This window comes from Giraffa tippelskirchi, chromosome 3, assembly GCF_054371585.1.
Source record: "Giraffa tippelskirchi isolate mGirTip1 chromosome 3, T2T-mGirTip1v1.2.pri, whole genome shotgun sequence".
NCBI classification, from domain to species: domain Eukaryota; kingdom Metazoa; phylum Chordata; class Mammalia; order Artiodactyla; family Giraffidae; genus Giraffa; species Giraffa tippelskirchi.
Window position 1 is genome coordinate 138,926,841 of NC_137277.1, and position 18,150 is coordinate 138,944,990.

Genomic DNA, 18,150 nt, shown 5'->3' on the forward strand with positions numbered 1-18,150 from the left:
TGTTTGCCATGAAGTGATGGGACCGGATGCCATGATCTTAGTTTTCTGAATGTTGAGCTTTAAGCCAACTTCTTAACTCTCCTTTTTCACTTTCATCAAGAGGCTCTTTAGTTCTTCTTTGCTTTCTGCCATAAAGGTGGTGTCATATGCATATCTGAAGTTATTGATATTTCTCTCAGCAGTCTTGATTCCAGCTTGTGTTTCATCCAGACTGGCATTTTGCATGATGTACTCTGCACAGAAGTTAAATAAGCAGGGTAACAATATACAGCCTTTCCCTATTTGGAACCAGTCTGTTGTTCCATGTCCAGTTCTAACTGTTGCTTCTTGACCTGCATACAGATTTCTCAGGAGGCAGGTCAGGTGATCTAGTAGTCCCATATCTTTAAGAAGTTTCCACAGTTTGTTGTGATCCACACAGTCAAAGGCTTTGGTGTAGTCGATAAAGCAGAAGTAGATGCTTTTCTGAAACACTCTTGCTTTTTTGATGATCCAGCGATGTTGGAAATTTGATCTCTGGTTCCTCTGCCTTTTCTAAATCCAGCTTGAACATCTGGAAGTTCACAGTTCACATACCGTTGAAGCCTGGCTTGGAGAATCTTGAGCATTACTTTGCTAGCATGTGAGATGAGTGCAATGGTGCAGTGGTTTGAACATTCTTTGGCATTGCCTTTCTTTGGGATTGGAATGAAAACTGACCTTTTCCAGTCCTGTGGCCACTGCTGAGTTTTCCAAATTTGCTGGCATATTAAGTACAATGCTTTCACAGTATCATCTTTTAGGATTTGAAATAGTTCAGCTGGAACTCCATTGCCTCCACTAGCTTTGATAGTGATGCTTCCTAAGGCCCACTAGACTTCACATTCCAGGCTGTCTGGTTCTAGGTGAGTGATCACATCATCTTGATTATCTGGGTCATGTAGATCTTTTGCGTATAGTTCTGTGTATTCTTGCCACCTCTTCTTAATATCTTCTGCTTCTGTGAGGTCCATACCATTTCTGTCCTTAAGTGTGCCCATCTTTGCATGAAATATTCCCTTGGTACCTCTAGTTTTCTTGGAGAGATCTCTAGTCTATCCCATTCTATTGTTTTCCTCTATTTCTTTGCACTGGTCACTGAGGAAGGCTTTCTTTTCTCTCCTTGCTATTCTTTGGAACTCTGCATTCAAATGGGTGTATCTTTCCTTCTCTCCTTTGCCTTTAGCTTCTCTTCTTTTCTCAGCTATTTGTAAGGCCTCCTCATACAACCATTTTACCTTTCTGCATTTCTTTTTCTTGGGGATGGTCTTGATCTCTGCCTCCTGTACAATGTCATGAACCCCCACCCATAGTTCATCAGGCACTCTGTCCGTCAGGTCTAATCCCTTGAATCTGTCTGTCACTTCCACTGTAGAATCATAAGGGATTGATTTAGGTCATACCTGAATGGTCTAGTGGTTTTCCCTACTTTCTTTAATTTCAGTCTGAATTTGGCAATGAGTTCATGATCTGAGCCACACTAAGCTCTTAGGCTTGTTCTTGCTGACTGTATAGAGCTTCTACATCTTTGGCTGCAAAGAATATAATCAATATGTTTTCACTATTGACCATCTGGTGATGTCCATATGTAGAGTCTTCTCTTGTGTTGTTGGAAGAGGGTGTTTGCTATGACCAGTGCATTCTCCCAGCAAAACTCTGTCAGTCTTTGCCCTGCTTCATTTTGTACTCCAAGGCCAAATTTGCGTGTTACTCCAAGTATCTCTTGACTTCCTACTTTTGCATTCCAGTCCTCCATATTGAAAAGGACATCTTTTTTGGGTGTAGTTCTAGAAGGTCTTGTAGGTCTTCACAGAACCATTCAACTTCAGCTTCTTCAGCATTCCTGGTCAGGGCATACACCTGGATTACTGTGATATTGAATGGTTTGCCTTGGAAATGAACAGAGATCATGCTGTCGTTTTTGAGATTGCATCCACATACTGCATTTCAGACTCTTGTTGACTCTGAGGGTTACTCCATTTCTTTTAAGAGATTCTTGCCCATATAGTAGATATAATGGTCATCTGAGTTAAATTCACCCATTCCAGTCCATTTTAATTCACTGATTCCTAAAATGTGAATATTCACTCTTGCCATCTCCTGTTTGACCATTTCCAATTTACCTTGACTCATGGACCTAACTTTCCAGGTTCCTATGTAATATTGCTCTTTACAGCATCGGACTTTACTTCCATCACCAGTCACATCCACAACTGGGTGTTGTTTTTGCTTTGGCTCCGTCTCTTCATTTTTCTGTAGTTATTTCTCCATTCTTCTCCAGTAGCATATTGGGCACCTACTGACCTGGGGAGTTCATGTTTCAGTGTCCTATCTTTTTGCTTTTTCATACTGTTCATGGAGTTCTCAAGGAAAGAATACTGAAGTAGCTTGCCATTCCCTTCTCCAGCTGACCATGTTTTGTCAGACTTCCCACCGTGACCTGTCCATCTTGGGTGCGCTGCACAGCATAGCTCATAGTTTCATTGAGTCAGACAAGGCTGTGGTTCATGTGATCAGTTTGATTAGTTTTCTATGATTGTGGTTTTCATTTGTCTGCCCTCTGACGGAGAAGGATCAGAGGCTTATGGAAGCTTCCTGATGGGAGAGACTGACTGAGGGGGAAACTGGGTCTTGTTCTGACGGTGGGGCCATGCTCAGTAAATCTTTAATCAAATTTTCTGTTGACGGGTGGGTCTGTGTTCCCTCCCTGTTGTTTGACCAGAGGCTTAACTATGGTGGAGGTAATGAAGATAACGGTGACGTCCTTCAAAAGGGTCAGTGCACACACTGCCCACTCAGTGCCCCGCCACAGACCCACGCCTCCACTGGAGACTCCTGGATACTCATGGGAAAGTCTGGGTCAGTCTCTTATGGGGTCACTGCTGCTTTCTCCTGGGTCCTGGTGCACACAGTGTTTTGTTTGTGCCTTCCAACAGTCTATTTCCACAGGTCTGTGTAAGTTCTGGAGGCCCTACTGTGGGGTTAACGGTGACCTCCTCCAAGAGGGCTTATGCCATACCCAGGTCTGCTGCACTCAGAGCCCCCGCCCCTGTGGCAGGCCACTGCTGACCCATACCTCTGCAAGAGACATTCAAACACTGGAAGGCACGTCTGGCTCAGTCTCCATGGGTTCTCCTGGTGCACACATGGTTTTGTTTGAGCCTTCCGAGTGTCTCTGACAGGTATGGGGTTTGATTCTAAATGTGATTTTGACCCTCCTGCCATCTTGTTGGGGCTTTTCCTTTGCCCTCAGATGTGGGGTATCTTTTTTTGGTGGGATCCAACATTCTCCTATTGATGGTTGTTCAGCAGTGAGTTGTAATTTTGGAGTTCTCGCAGGAGAAGATGAGCGCACATCCTTCTATTCCAGCATCTTGGATATCCATAGGTCAAGTGCTCATAATTATTCTAGTTTCAACTGGGGAGAGGAAAGATAGAGAGGAGCAGGGTGCACAAAACATGACCACCCAGGAGCTCTGAGTAGAGGGATCCTCTTAGAACCGGCTGTGGTCATTCAGGCACCATGATATATGTTTGCTACAGTAGTCTTGCAAGGGGTAATATGTTAAAACACACACTTACAGGGCCTTCTCATGGGTTCCACGGTAGAATACAGAGGAGGCTATCTCTAGTCTAGATGGAAGGAGTAAGGGAAAAGCTTCCTGGCAAGGTGACACCTGAGCTGAGCCCTGGGGGAGCATTAGTGGTTAGTCTGGTGAAGACAGTGAGAAACGGGACTGCAGGCAGTTGAGAACAACATATTCAAAGCACAGAAGGAGGTTTGGGGGGCAGGATAGCAAGATGAGTTCACACTTTGAGCATCTTCTGCCATCCTTTCCCAAATTCGTATCAGAAAACTCTTCAGTTATGAAGCTTCATAACTTCCGTTAATTAAAATAGTAGTTACCATAGTAGAAGAGTAGTTACCATTTATTAAGCAACTACATACCAGACACTTGATGTGCGGTATTTCATTTAACCCTCACAGAATCCAGAAAGTCAGTATTACTATACTCATGTTACACACAGAGCAACAGAGACTCATGTAGCTTAAATTCACTTGTCACAGTAAGAAAGCTATGAAACAGCAGGGCTGGATTTTGAATCTAATCATTCACGTTTTCAGCCTTAACACTTAAAAAAAAAAAAAAAGCAGGAAGGTGGGAGAATACTATATTTGGAAATGAAGAAAAAAAGAAATATTTATGTGGCTTAAGATATTGCCTGTTGGGATTATTTCAGCACTTAAAGTGGTTTAAAGTATTCATGATCATATCTTTACAGGTAAAGGTTATAAATATTTTAAATCTTCTATTTTTGTTCTTTTCAAACATTTTAGCAAAAAAAAAGAGTATTTTCATGAGGCAGAACTTGGTGTGAATGCCCAGAAGCTAAAGTAAATGAAAAGGGAGTGTCTCAGGGTGCTTGGAGGTGGGAGGTTGATGAAGTGTCAGCATCCTTCGTTCTCTCCTCTCAGCCATTTCCCTCAAACTCAGGGACTCTATGGCTCTGGTCTACAGCCTCAAATAATATTTAGAATCCTAAACATTTGTCTACATACTGCTCAAGCAAATGGATCTAGGAAATAAAGAAATGCCATGTGTAAGAGACAGAGGTGTATCTTTGCCAAGGTGGAAGTCTGGCCGTGCAGGACAGTCCTGGTCACCCGGTGGACCCACTCCTGTGTTGTCATGGGTGCTCCTGTGACCTAGAGGAGGGCAGAACCAATCACAGACTTGGTTTAATGCCCACCACCAGGATAGCCACCTCCTTAGTGAGGTCCTGACTTTTGCTCTCAGGGTCATGGAAGAAAACAGTGAGATTATATCTTATTTTGAGACTTATTTATTTACTTTTGGCTGTCTTTGTTGCTGGGCGAACTTTTCTCTAGATGTGGCGAGCTGAGGCTGCTCTCTAGTTGCGGTGTGTGGCCGTGGCACATGGGATCTTCCAGAACCAGGAAGTGAACCTGTGTCTCCAGCATGGGCGGGCGGATTCTTTACCACTGAGCCACCAGGGGAGCCTAGTTATACTTTACTTTAGATGGGAGATTGCCATAACTGTTTTTGGAAAAGTTCCCAATTAGACACAGCAAATGATAAAGTCACCGAGGAACAATGCCCCATGGCTGGTGCTCTTTGTTTGTTTCAGGATTCTTCCCAAGGGCGGGGGCAGAAAGCATCATGAAGTAATTCACACCTGTCCAAACATAAATTGTTTTATTGCCAGCACAAGCCAGACTTAAATCTCTGCTTCTCTTGGGAGGTAAGGAGGGTTTCAGCACAGCACACTGTGGTGACCAGTGGCTGGATTTGCTGGGATGGAAGAGGCTCAGAAGAAGTGGGATTTTTAGTAGTAAAACCAAGGGAGTCCTAGGAAAACCAAAACAAGTTGATCACCTTACCACAGTTCAACCCATCAAAAACTTCAGGGTGTTAACTGGCTACAGTTAGGGCCAGGTCCTTTGGGGTTCACAGAGACACAAACCAGAGCCTCAGCCTTACTGAACATCAAAAACATTTTTAAATTGAAGAAAGTAGGGGAAACCACTAGACCATTCAAGTATGACCTAAATTAAATCGACAAATAGATTGAAGGGATTAGATCTGATAGAGTGCCTGAAGAACTATAGATGGAGGTTCGTGACATTGTACAGGAGGCAGAGATCAAGACCATCCCCAAGAAAAAGAAATGTAAAAAGGTAAAATGGTTGTCTAATGAGACCTTACAAATAGCTGAGAAAAGAAGAGAAGCTAAAGGCAAAGGAGAAAAGGAAAGATATACCTATTTGAATGCAGAGTTCTAAAGAATAGCAAGGAGAGATAAGAAAGCCTTCCTCAGTGATCAGTGCAAAGAAATAGAGGAAAACTATAAATTGGGATACACTAGAGATCTCTTCAAGAAAGTTAGAGGTGTCAAGGGAACATTTCATGCAAAGATGGGCACACTTAAGGACAGAAATGGTATGGACCTCACAGAAGCAGAAGATATTAAGAAGAGGTGACAAGAATACACAGAAGAACTATACACAAAAGATCTTCATGATCCAGATAACCAAGATGATGTGATCACTCACCTAGAGCCAGACATCCTAGAATGCGAAGTCAAGTGGGCCTTAGGGAGCATCACTATGAACAAAGCTAGTGGAGGTGATGGAATTCCAGTTGAGCTACTTCAAATCCTAAAAGATAATGCTGTGAAAGTGTTGCACTCAATATGCCAGCAAATTTGGAAAACTCAGCAGTGGCCACAGGACTGGAAAAGGTCAGTTTTCATTCCAATCCCAAAGAAAGGCAATGCCAAAGAATGCTCAAACCACTGCACCGTTGCACTCATCTCACATGCTAGCAAAGTAATGCTGAAGATTCTCCAAGCCAGGCTTCAATGGTATGTGAACTGTGAACTTCCAGATGTTCAAGCTGGATTTAGAAAAGGCAGAGGAACCAGAGATCAAATTTCCAACATCGTTGGATCATCAAAAAAGCAAGGGAGTTTCAGAAAAGCATCTACTTCTGCTTTATTGACTACACCAAAGCCTTTGACTGTGTGGATCACAACAAACTGTGGGAAATTCTTAAAGATATGGGACTGCTAGACCACCTGACCTGCCTCCTGAGAAATCTGTATGCAGGTCAAGAAGCAACAGTTAGAACTGGACATGGAACAACAGACTGGTTCCAAATAGGAAAAGGAGTACATCAAGGCTATATATTGTCACCCTACTTATTTAACTTCTATGCAGAGTACATCATGCAAAATGCCGGAATGGATGAAGCAAAAGCTGGAATCAAGATTGCTGAGAGAAATATCAATAATCTCAGATATGCAGATGTCACTCCCCTTATGGCAGAAAGCGAAGAAGAACTAAAGAGCCTCTTGATGAAAGTGAAAAAGGAGAGTGAAAAAGTTGGCTTAAAGCTCAACATTCAGAAAACTAAGATCATGGCATCCGGTCCCATCACTTCATGGCAGACAGATGGGGAAACAAAGGAAACAGTGAGAGACTTTATTTTGAGGGGCTCCAAAATCACTGCAGATGGTGATTTCAGCCATGAAATTAAAGACACTTGATTCCTGGAAGAAAAGCTATGATCAACCTAGACAGCATATTAAAAAGCAGAGACATTACTTTGCCAACAAAGGTGCGTCTAGTCAAGACTATGGTTTTTCCAGTAGCCATGTATGGATGTGAGAGTTGGACTATAACAAAAGCTGAGTGCTGAAGTATTGACGCTTTTGAACGTGGCATTGGAGAAGACTCTTGAGAGTCCCTTGGACTGCAAGGAGATCCAACCAGTCCATCCTAAAGGAGATCAGTCCTGGGTGTTCATTGGAAGGACTGATGCTGAAGCTGAAACTCCGATACTTTGGCCATCTGATGCAAAGAATTGACTCATTTGAAAAGACACTGTTGCTGGGAAAGATTGAAGGCAGGAGGAGCAGGGGATGACAGAGGATGAGATGCTTCGATGACACGACAGGCTTTATGGACATGAGTTGGAGTAAACTCTGGGGGTTTGTGATCAACAGGAAAGCCTGGCGTTGTGCAGTCCATGGGGTCGCAAAGAGTTGGACACCACTGAGTGACTGAACTGAACCACTTTACACCCTTGGGGCAGGTCTTCCCAGGTGGTGCAGTGGTAAAGAATCTGCCTGCAATGCAGGAGGCATGAGTTTGATCCCTTGGTCAGGAAGATTCCCTGGAGGAGGGGATGGCAACCCACTCCAGTGTTCTTGCCTGGGAAATTCCAAGGACAGAGGAGCCTGGTGGGCTACAATCCACCGGGTCACAAAGAGTTAAACACGACTCAGTGACTAAAAACAATACCCTTGGGGCAGCATGTGCGGGCTCTTCCTACAGTTCCTAGAACCAACATTGGAATCAAGATGTCTCTTGATCCCCTGCTCTCCTGACTTTTTCCCCTCCCCCATCCCAGTGCTTCCCTAGTTACAGTTTATCAAGACTTAATCTTTGGACTGGGTTCACAGGAACACCCCAATTCTATCTTTGATGAGGAGAAGCATCATGACAGAGTCTGTGAGTGAATATGATGCTGGCAACATGATAGTTGTCCTTTCACAGGAAACCCAAAGAAGAGGAGAGGAGAGGTTTGTCAAGACTGCTTCCTTGGCCACTCAGACCTGATATCCTGACTTTATTATCCACAGGATAATGAGAAGTTCTTACTGTTCCTGAAAGGGGAAATACAAGTCCAATCCTTTGAGGTAATGGTCAGTTGCAATATCTTAAAAGTCTTAAAGAAGGTAAATAAACCTAGTTATATCCCTTGCTGCTGCTCCCTGGACAGCACTAACACTCACTGTTCATCCCCTGACCACCCATTCTGGATTTTCCTTACCCTTGACCAACATTTTTGTCTGGTTTGGTTGCTTGCCTGGTATAGTGACACAGACCTTCATTTCTGATAGGTTTCAGCCCTTAGTTGCCTGATTCTTATCAGAACACTTTTGACATATTACCCTTTAATAGATATTTATTGGACACAGAAGAGCCAAGAGAAGCCTCTGTGAATACCTTGGGTTCTAGTCATACTCCTCTCTGTAGCAGCAACCCTGGCTCCTCAAGGGAATCATCATCAATCATGCCTGCCAGTATAGTAACTCTTTTTAACCTACTAGATCACTGGCTTGTGGAACCCAGTGGTCAGTTGGCAGTTGGACTCTTGGTCAGTGGAAACCTTGGCTAAAGAGTTCCTACTCTGGGACTTAGAACATCTTAACTTAACAGAGACTAAGTTTGTGGGAATGAGAAGCTCAAATTCTGCAAGTGGGTCATTTAGAGTTATGGTGGAACAGGGTCAAATCTATATCACATAGGATATGTGTCTCTATTTAATCTGTCTACGTATCTAATCAATTACACCATGAAGGATAGCGCCCCAGCCCCACAAGCTTTTGTCCCTTTGCTGGTACCTTAGCTGAGATTTCAAAATGCCATTCCAATGTTCTATCAAGTTAACTGCTTCCAAGTGACATAATACATTTTAAAACTAATAAACTCTATAGCTATGAGCCTGGTGTTGCACTTCCATTGCTATAAAATGAGTCCTTTACTCTGAGGAAATGTCATATGTATAAAGTTAGTAGATTAGGTGTTATGGGGATTCATAGATGGTGGTGTTGGAACGGGCACTGTGTGCAAGGAGGGCAAGCCCATCTCTAGAGTATCAGTTTGATGGATCACTTCTCTCTCAAGGTAGAAGGAGTCTAATGTAACTGGCCTGCTACCAGCTGGTTAGCAGGTCTTTCCAAGATTGAAGCCATATTGAGGGATTAGCGTCAGTCTCTGATCCTGGCAGGTAGGGAATTCAGTAGCAGCAGAAACTGGACTCAGCCTTCTTGAGAGCGAACCCATGTATTTTTGACCCATGCTCAGTTTCCATTCTTGCCACACTGGTTTCGTGGCCCCTTTGTATAAGCACTGGATGACTCAGTAACAAGCTGATTGATGTTCATTGTCTACTTGGTGTTGAGAACTTTGTGTGAGACTTGTTCTCTAGTAAGGCTTCCCTGGTGACTCAGACAATAGAGAATCTGCCAGAAATGCAGGATACCTGGGTTTGATCCCTGGATCAGGAAGATCTTCTGAAGAAGGGAATGGATACCCCACTCCAGTGTAAGTATTAATATGTGATAACAGATCTGCAGGGCTTCCCAGGTGGTGCTAGAGGTAAAGAACCCACCTGCCAATACTGGAAATGTAAGAGATTTGGGTTCAGCTGCTGGGTCGGGAAGATCCTCTGGAGGAGAACATGGCAACGCACTCCAGTATTCTTGCCTGGGAAATCCCATGGACAGAGGAGCTTGGTGGGCTATAGTTCATAGGGTCACAAAGAGTCAGGCATGACTGAAGTGACTTAGCATGCATGCAAGAGATTTGCATGCATTGTGTTCACTCCTGTTAGTCTATGTACATGTGGTTTTGGTAGACATTGTTGTCTGAAGTCTTGTTCCTTCTTAGTACTGACCGTTTGATTCAATCATTTCCCACTGTTCAGGAGTCAATACATATCCTTTCCTCAGGCCACTTCTTCTTCAATATAAAATGATAACGAATGTATTGCTCTTAACTCTGTCCAATGGAAGGATTAACCCCTTTCAAGGTAATCATGAGCAGCAGCTCACCCCTGGCTGGATCCAGCATATGACACTCTGCCTTTTTTGAGCCAGGCCCAAGTCCTTTCTTCCTCTGACAGTTGCCATAGAGAGCCCCCGATGATCCATGGCTGTGGATTGAAGGACAGGCACTAGTATAGCAGAGTTAGGGAATACGAGCCCAAGCCACCTGTCTCTGTACTTTCCTCAGGTGTCCTGGACTGACTTCAGTCTGATGCTGAATGTACCCCTTCCGTTATGTCATGCATTGCTCATCTCTGCCTGCACCTGTGGTGTGCTGGGTCTGATAGCACTCAACTCAGGAAGGGCAGCTCTGTTTCATAGCCACTTGGTGTTCATGATGAGGACTAAATTTTTATTTGTGATGAGCATCTTGCTAGTTTTCCAAATAGGGAGGTGTTTTCTGCCACAAAAGATATAACTGTGCTCCAGAATCAGAAGAGTCTGTACCATGATTCTTCTCATGAGACTTTTACAAGGAGTCTACACAATATTCTCACCCACAGATGCCTTTAGAACCTTCCAACCAGATGAATCACATGGATCAGGTGGCATGGCAGCCCTCACTACAGCCTGGACTGGGTGCAGCTCCTTTTGGCTCTGGTCCACTCTTGATACTGTGCCTTCTTTATAGCAATCTGAGAGCTAAAGTGAGAGAATGAGAACACAACATCTTTGCTGGCTGTCCATCCATCCCACTCCTAGGCTGGTCAGGATCCATCACCTGTCACCAGCCAACCCTGTAGATCAAAGCACTCCCCGTGACCAGACTGTCCTGGGATGTTACCATGATTATCAACCTGAAGGCAGTGGGGCAGAGGAAAACAAGACTTCACATGAGATCATTGCATTGTCTCAGGACAAGAAGAAGATTTTTCTCCTGTGAGGAGGGAGAAAGGGCCTTTTCTCCTAACCAGGAGGGAGGGACAGGGACATGTGGACATTCACAATGAATGTCCCTTCAAATGTCCCCATTCCAGGACTCAAATTTACACTCCTTTCCTCTCTAGACCCTTACTTTGACACAAGAGCATTTTGAGGCTGTGTGTTTTGTCTACATTGAAAGTTTGCCACCCTATAACATGCAATTCTGGATGTAATTTTCTTCTTTGTCTGCCTTGCAGGAAACAAGAGATTTTAAAAGCTGCCACAGAGACCCTCTGGTTCTCACAGCATTCTATAAGTGGGCAATTAGCCTCCTTTTTTCAAATTTCCCAAAGCCATCAAAAGCAGCCACCCCATAAGACAGTCCTGGTAATTATCACTTCCCCTTTATTCATCAGGTACAGCAGCCACTTGACACACCAATATCTTTCCTTCCACCTTTACCACATACCAGTTGAATAATTTAGCAGTTGTGACATGGCTGCATGCCAGGGACTGGGGACACCAAGTTTACCACCATAAATGGGAACCCAGAGTTCTATCCTGAATGTTTGAATGCCTGGTTTCTAAGGGCACTCCCAACACCACTGTCTTTGCTGAGGTTCTTAGAAAACAGAACTTGAGCCAAAATTTTCTACACCCAGACTTTATTGCTGGGTGGAATCCCAAGGGAAAAAGAGAAATGAGGATAGGAATGAGAAAGAACCAACTCAAGGAGGAGCATGACCAAGCTAGCCAGAGACTCACCCCAAGCGCATTAGTTGCTCAATCTTAAAGAGACATTGCCAGAGGAACCACGTGACAATAACTGCATTTGGAACTGTCTATTGGAGGAGAACTGGACATGGAACAACAGACTGGTTCCAAATAGGAAAAGGAGTACATCAAGGCTGTATATTGTCACCCTGCTTATTTAACTTATATGCAGAGTACATCATGAGAAACACTGGGCTGGAAGAAACACAAGCTGGAATCAAGATTGCTGGGAGAAATATCAATAACCTCAGATATGCAGATGACACCACCTTTATGGCAGAAAGTGAAGAAGAACTAAAGAGCCTCTTGATGAAAGTGAAAGAGGAGACTGAAAAAGTTGGCTTAAAGCTCAACATTCAGAAAACTAAGATCATGGCATCTGGTCCCATCACTTCATGGGAAGTAGATGGGGAAACAGTGGAAACAGTGTCAGACTTTATTTTGGGGGGCTCCAAAATCACTGCTGATGGTGATTGCAGCCATGAAATTAAAAGACGCTTACTCCTTGGAAGGAAGGTTATGACCAACCTAGATAGCATATTTAAAAGCAGAGACATTACTTTGCCAACAAAAGTCCATCTAGTCAAGGCTATGGTTTTTCCAGTGGTCATGTATGGATGTGAGAGTTGGACAGTGAAGAAAACTGAGCACTGAAGAATGGATGTTTTTGAACTGTGGTGTTGGAGAGGACTCTTGAGAGTCCCTTGGACTGCAAGAAGATCCAACCTGTCCATCCTAAAGGAGATTAGTCCTGGTTGTTCATTGGAAGGACTGATGTTGAAGCTGAAACTCCAATACTTTGGCCACCTCATGCGAAGAGTTGACTCATTGGAAAAGACCCTAATGCTGGGAAGGATTGGGGGCAGGAGGAGAAGGGGACGACAGAGGATGAGATGATTGGATAGCATCACCGACTCGATGGACATGGGTTTGGGTAAACTCCGGGAGTTGGTGATGGACAGGGAGACCTGGCGTGCTGCGATTCATGGGGTCACAAAGAGTCAGACACGACTGAGTGACTGAACCGAACTGATTGGAGGAGATGGGCAAGCTGTTTACATGCAGGTAGGCTTTCATTTCATGTCCCTGGTCTAATTTCACCCCATTGTGTCAACTTCCCCCCAAATCCAAGCTCATCATCATCCCCTCCAAGGAGTGCCTGGAGCTTCTGAAGGCCCAAGACAGGCAATGCTTGGCCACAGTAGTCTGTCCTCCTTGGATGGTCATGACTGCTGAAACTGTTCAGTCTGTGGTGACAACTCCAGCAGCAGGAACCGGGCCTTAAGGCGGCAGCAATGCATGGGCTGCAGCCAGGCCCTACCTAGTTAGGGAAGAAAGCTAATGGCCAAAGCCCAGCTTTGATGACTAGGTGATAATGAGTGGATCTGGGTGGCACAGAAACTGGGCCGAGTGAGTATATTCATTTTCCTTTCAAGGAAATAGAGCTGGATGTTAAAGTTAAGCCTGCTTTTAAATGTGGCGAGTTGGCACTCTTAATGAGAACCTTTCTTCATTTTAGAATTTCATAGGCTCGCAGGACTGGAAAGGTCTGTGCAAATCATTTGCTTCAGTCTCTGTATTTGTCAGATGAGACGTGTGAGCTTTACAAACAATAAGTGGAGAAGTGAGACCGCCTTCCTCCAGGGCAGGCTTTGTTTTACAATATCACACTGATAACACAGGTGAAGGGCAGGGGTGTTAGTGGGCACCCACTTTTGCCTTTATCAAAAGCTTTTGAAAGTGTTGGTTTAGTGAGGTAATGTCTAGGAACTGTTAAGAACACTGAAGGGAAGATGTTATGTAATTTTGAAGTGCTGTTGTTGGTTTTGGAACAAAAATTCTTTAAACAATACTAGCTTGCCTTGTTGGTGAATCAGTCAGTGTTAGAAGAATCTACATTTGCAGAGCCAAGACCTGGTCTTCGGATATGAAACAGAGTGAAATGCAGAGAAGGAAGGGCAGTCAGCAAAGGTGAGTGTGTCGTGTGGAGTTACTTCCTCCCCTGAGTTATAAATCTAGATAAAACAATTCTCAGGGATTGGCTGTTCTGTGTTCACAGCTAAGTGGAAACATAACAGCCTGTGCCCTTTTCAGCACAGCCATTGAGGCAACATTGGTAGCTGTCATAAAGGTCAGTATGTACCCAGAGCAGAAACCCTTTGTTCCTTGAGAATAGCCTCATTTCGGGCCCATCTGCTTGCTTTACGCTCGGCGGACACACTGATTTCAGTGACATCTAGAGATTCCTGACACATGTGCTGACCACATACAGCCCTGCTCTCCACCTCTGTCAGCCTTCACTTCTGGAGCTGCAGCAGCTCACAGGGATGATGCATCCATCTTCTTTCATTTCACGTTCCAAATAATATCCTAGGAAATGTCTTGTTTTTATTTCCTGTCTGAGGGAAAAAAAAAAAATTTTGGCTGGCTAAAATCTGTTTCCTATCACATCTTAAATTAGCCTGGCACCGATTTGCTTGAATATCTCCCCCAGGCCTGTGGGAGGAAACTGATGAGCTGGCTTCGAATTTCCAGAGTGGATGCCAACCACGGTGTGCCCTGGCACTGCTTTCGGATACTTTTTGCCTAGGTTAGAGTTTCTGACTGCACAGCGAATCAAGCCCTGAATGAGGAGACAGTTACAGACAGGAGGGAAAATAGCATTTCTTTGATCTGTCAGCTCTTCTCCTTATATCCCTTTCCTCCACAGAAGGATGCATTGATATACAGCAAGAAAAATACAGAGTAAGTGCAATTCGGTGAAGCAGAGAAAAAGCATAGGTGGCTTCCAGGCAAGACAGTCTCATCAGCGGTAAAGGTAGAGCATTTCAACTAGTGTTTCCACCGCAGAAAGTACAGTCGTTTCCAGGGCCTGCCAGGTGCTACCGTGGATGCTGGCAACCTCTCCTGGAATGAAGTAACATTGCACTTACTTTTGTGCCTTTAGAGTTTCCTATTTTATCCCTTTTAGCTTGAGAGAGGCTATTGCCCTTTTATGGCACTGCAATGCCGAAGACTGGGAAATATATAATCATGCACTTTTTGGTTGTTTCCTGCATGAGGCAGGATGCTCTTTCCAGTGAATTCTACTTTGGAGGCCTTCTGAAATGTCAGTGTCTATTACCTGCATCCTAGGAGAATCCATTACAGGTGGGTACAAGTGGACCCAAAAAATCAGATTTTACCTACTAATGGGAACCGAGCCAGGGCTGCAGAATTTGACCCCCTAGAAGTGTGCTGCTTATTTTTCTTCTTTTCTTTTAAGGTTTATTTATTTATTTTATTTTTTGGCTGCGGTGGGCCTTTGTTCTTATGTGCAGGCTTTTTCTAGTTGTGGCAAGTGGAGGCTACTCTTCCTTGTGGTACGCGGGCTTCTCATTGCAGTGGCTTCTCTTGTTGCACACAGGCTCTAGGTACGTGGGCTTCAGTAGTTGCAGCACATGGCTCAGTAGTTGCAGCTTTCAGCCTTAGTTGCTCTGTGGCATGTGCAACCCTCCCAGATCAGGGATTCTTTGCATTGCAAGGTGGATTCTTAAACACTGGACCACCAGGGAAGCCCCCTTCTTTTCTTTTTATATGAAGGAAACTTGTTAAATATACATGTTTCTCAGATGTGGGAGGCACAGTAAAGCCTGCAGAAATCCAGGAGGGACAGTCTCTGAGTCTTTGATAGATATTGCAGGTCTCTGCCTCTCCTAAAATATATACCCTTATGTATTGTCACGCCACTCCAGATGGCTGTTCTCTTGCACTCTGTACACCTCCTGCTTGACCAGCTCCCGCTTCACACCCATGACTACCCAATCTTTTAATTATAGAGCTTAATCGGTAACTGCCTATGTGCTTGTCCGCTGCCCCAGCAGCTGGTTTCCCTGGTAACTGATGACCCACCTGACATCAATTATCCCTGTAAATGGTAGCCTCCTCTATCTCGAGTGGCGAAGTCTGTTGTTAGGTCCTGCCTGCTGTCTACGATACGTGCTGGGGTGTCACACTGGGATCCTTTGCTTCAGGTATGTAGGATTCCTTGTCCAATAAATGTCTCTGTTGCTGTCTCTGGGCTCTTTTCTTCAGTTGTGAGGCTGGACAACTGCAAGGCGTGCAGGCCTGTGGGGTACAGTCCAACAACTGGGGAGCCAGCTAGGAGGCCGAGGAGATTCTGTGAGCAACACGGTGCTGGGAAATAAGGATGGGAACACAATTTGGGGGGTAATCCTGAGGTGGCCGTCTACTCACACGCGGGGCCCTGGGGCAGCTGAGCACCATAAACAATGTCTTTCTCTCACACTATACAGGTGATATCCTGTAAACCTCAGAGCCTCTCTCCATTTTAAAAGTAGCAGCCCCCACTCATGGCTCATCTGACTGCACAGGCTGTGGCTGGTGAATACAGACAAAATGCAAGCACCGGGATGATCTATGAAATACTTTGGTGTTATCTGCTCAGGTAAGAGAAACACCACCTGACCCACCCCCACTAAACAATTACAGACACAGGATTCAGGATTATTAACTTAGGGACAGTCTTATGAATTGGTCATGGCCAGTTACTCAGACAGGTCTGGTTGGGGCCTGTGGCAATGGCAAAATAATTAAAGAGTACCCATGGGCTTCTGGTCCCAGCTCTGGGGCGCCAGAGCAACAACAGTGTAATGAAACAACAGCCAGATGCAGTCCATGATGTGTTACAACAGCCAGAAGACATTACAAGTCTTCCTGGAGCCGTCAAGCAACGCGAAAAACCACTGCTCGGGGGCTGGAACAGCTGTGCGTAACATACAGGCCTCCTGCAGACATCAGTAAACCAAGAACCATGAAGTTCAGGACTGGACCAGTAAAGATGGCATACACTGGCACTTCCACCTTCCTTACAACCCAGCTGCTGCTAAACTGTGAATGGACCACTTAAAAAGATTGAGACGGGAAACTGCTCTCTCAACCGTGGGCCAGGGGACTAGGCCAAGCCCTGTGAACTATAACCAAACATTGTAGGAGCAATTGTCCCAGTGCCTGTGCCAAGTTAACTCAGGCAACTGGTCAACACAATTCAAGATCAACTGTGGTCAACTGTTGACCAATGGTTCTTTGTGGCCACCAAAGAACCATTGCCAACTGTCAGTCAGGATAAAAACTCACTTTTGTCCTTCTCACAGGATCTACCCCAGGTGAACACACTACGAAATGGCCCTGGTAAGGTAAGTTCTTGGTGATTTGGGTTTGCTACCCCGTAGAGAATAGAATTAAAAAAGGATTTACAGATTTCACCTGTCTTCTACCTGGCCCCACCTGACTACTAGGGTAATTAATCTGTGTCCCCTACCCTACTAGAGAAAGGCACGATTGTAAGAAACCTATCTTCTGTTGCTACAGTGCCTCTCCAGTATTTGGCACCGGCTGTGAGGACTGAGGGTGGACAGATGGTGTGGAACTGCAGGCCAGGACAAAAATCACACACAGGGCTAGTATTATCTCAGAATGCGGTTACTGTTCGTATTCTGCTTAATGGCCATGAACTTACCTGCATTGTGCCTATTAAACATCTTAAATTTCATCCCTAGTCTGAGAGGAAGGAATCTGCATCCTGGGTGACAGAGGTGGTCTCACTTCAAAGAAGTCCTATTGCTGGGTCTATAGTAAGACGCTATTGTCATTCTCCTCTGAATTTCCTCTGGTCAATGAAAAATTGAACCAGTGAGTACTTGGCTCCAAAGTTTGTCCACCTCTTAGAAAATTACTGTCTTTAGTCAACTGAGTGTCTTTCTCCTGATACTCTTTAACTGCTGGTGTCTGTGTTGCATTTGGGTAATTGGTTGCAGTGCACCTCTACATAGCTGACCCTATGGATTTCCCACAAGAGGGGTAGACCAGGACTGCTAGGGTCAGCAGGGTATGTAAGGATGCAGCGTATGGTCAGGCCATTCAAGATGGCTGTTCGCTTGCTCTCTGTATATCCCCTGCTCAACAAACCCTGCTTCACTCCCATGACTACCCAATCTCACTATTATCGGGCTTAATCAGTAACCGCCTACATGCTTGCCCCCTTTATTATTTTAAAAATGAAAATTAAAAAAATACATATTTCAAGAGAGCCTCAGATACTTGTGAGACCATTAAATATAATTACTAAAATGGTAAAAGCTAAAAGTCATATTATGGCATATTTTCAAAGTCAAATCTCAAGTTATTGTTGGGCGTTGGGATTAGAAGTGCTTTTTATTTTATTTTCCTTTTACAACTATATTTTTCTTTTCTACAATTCATTATTACCATTATGATAAAAATTAAAGTTATTTAAATTAAAAATTTTGGGGGGTATGGTATGGACATATGTAAACATACAAATATCTAGAAAGG

The 18,150-nt window shown here is 44.3% G+C and overlaps 1 long non-coding RNA gene across 1 annotated transcript; it reads left to right on the forward strand.

Annotated features, from left to right (window-relative positions):
* The first annotated feature begins 4,756 nt into the window (after positions 1-4,756).
* On the forward strand, positions 4,757-17,058 carry LOC145542489 (uncharacterized). The gene is made up of 8 exons (XR_014079893.1): positions 4,757-4,834; positions 8,102-8,244; positions 11,439-12,861; positions 13,702-13,767; positions 14,507-14,555; positions 15,871-15,957; positions 16,092-16,243; positions 16,950-17,058. It is a non-coding gene; the product is annotated as an uncharacterized LOC145542489 (long non-coding RNA).
* The last annotated feature ends 1,092 nt before the right edge of the window (positions 17,059-18,150 follow it).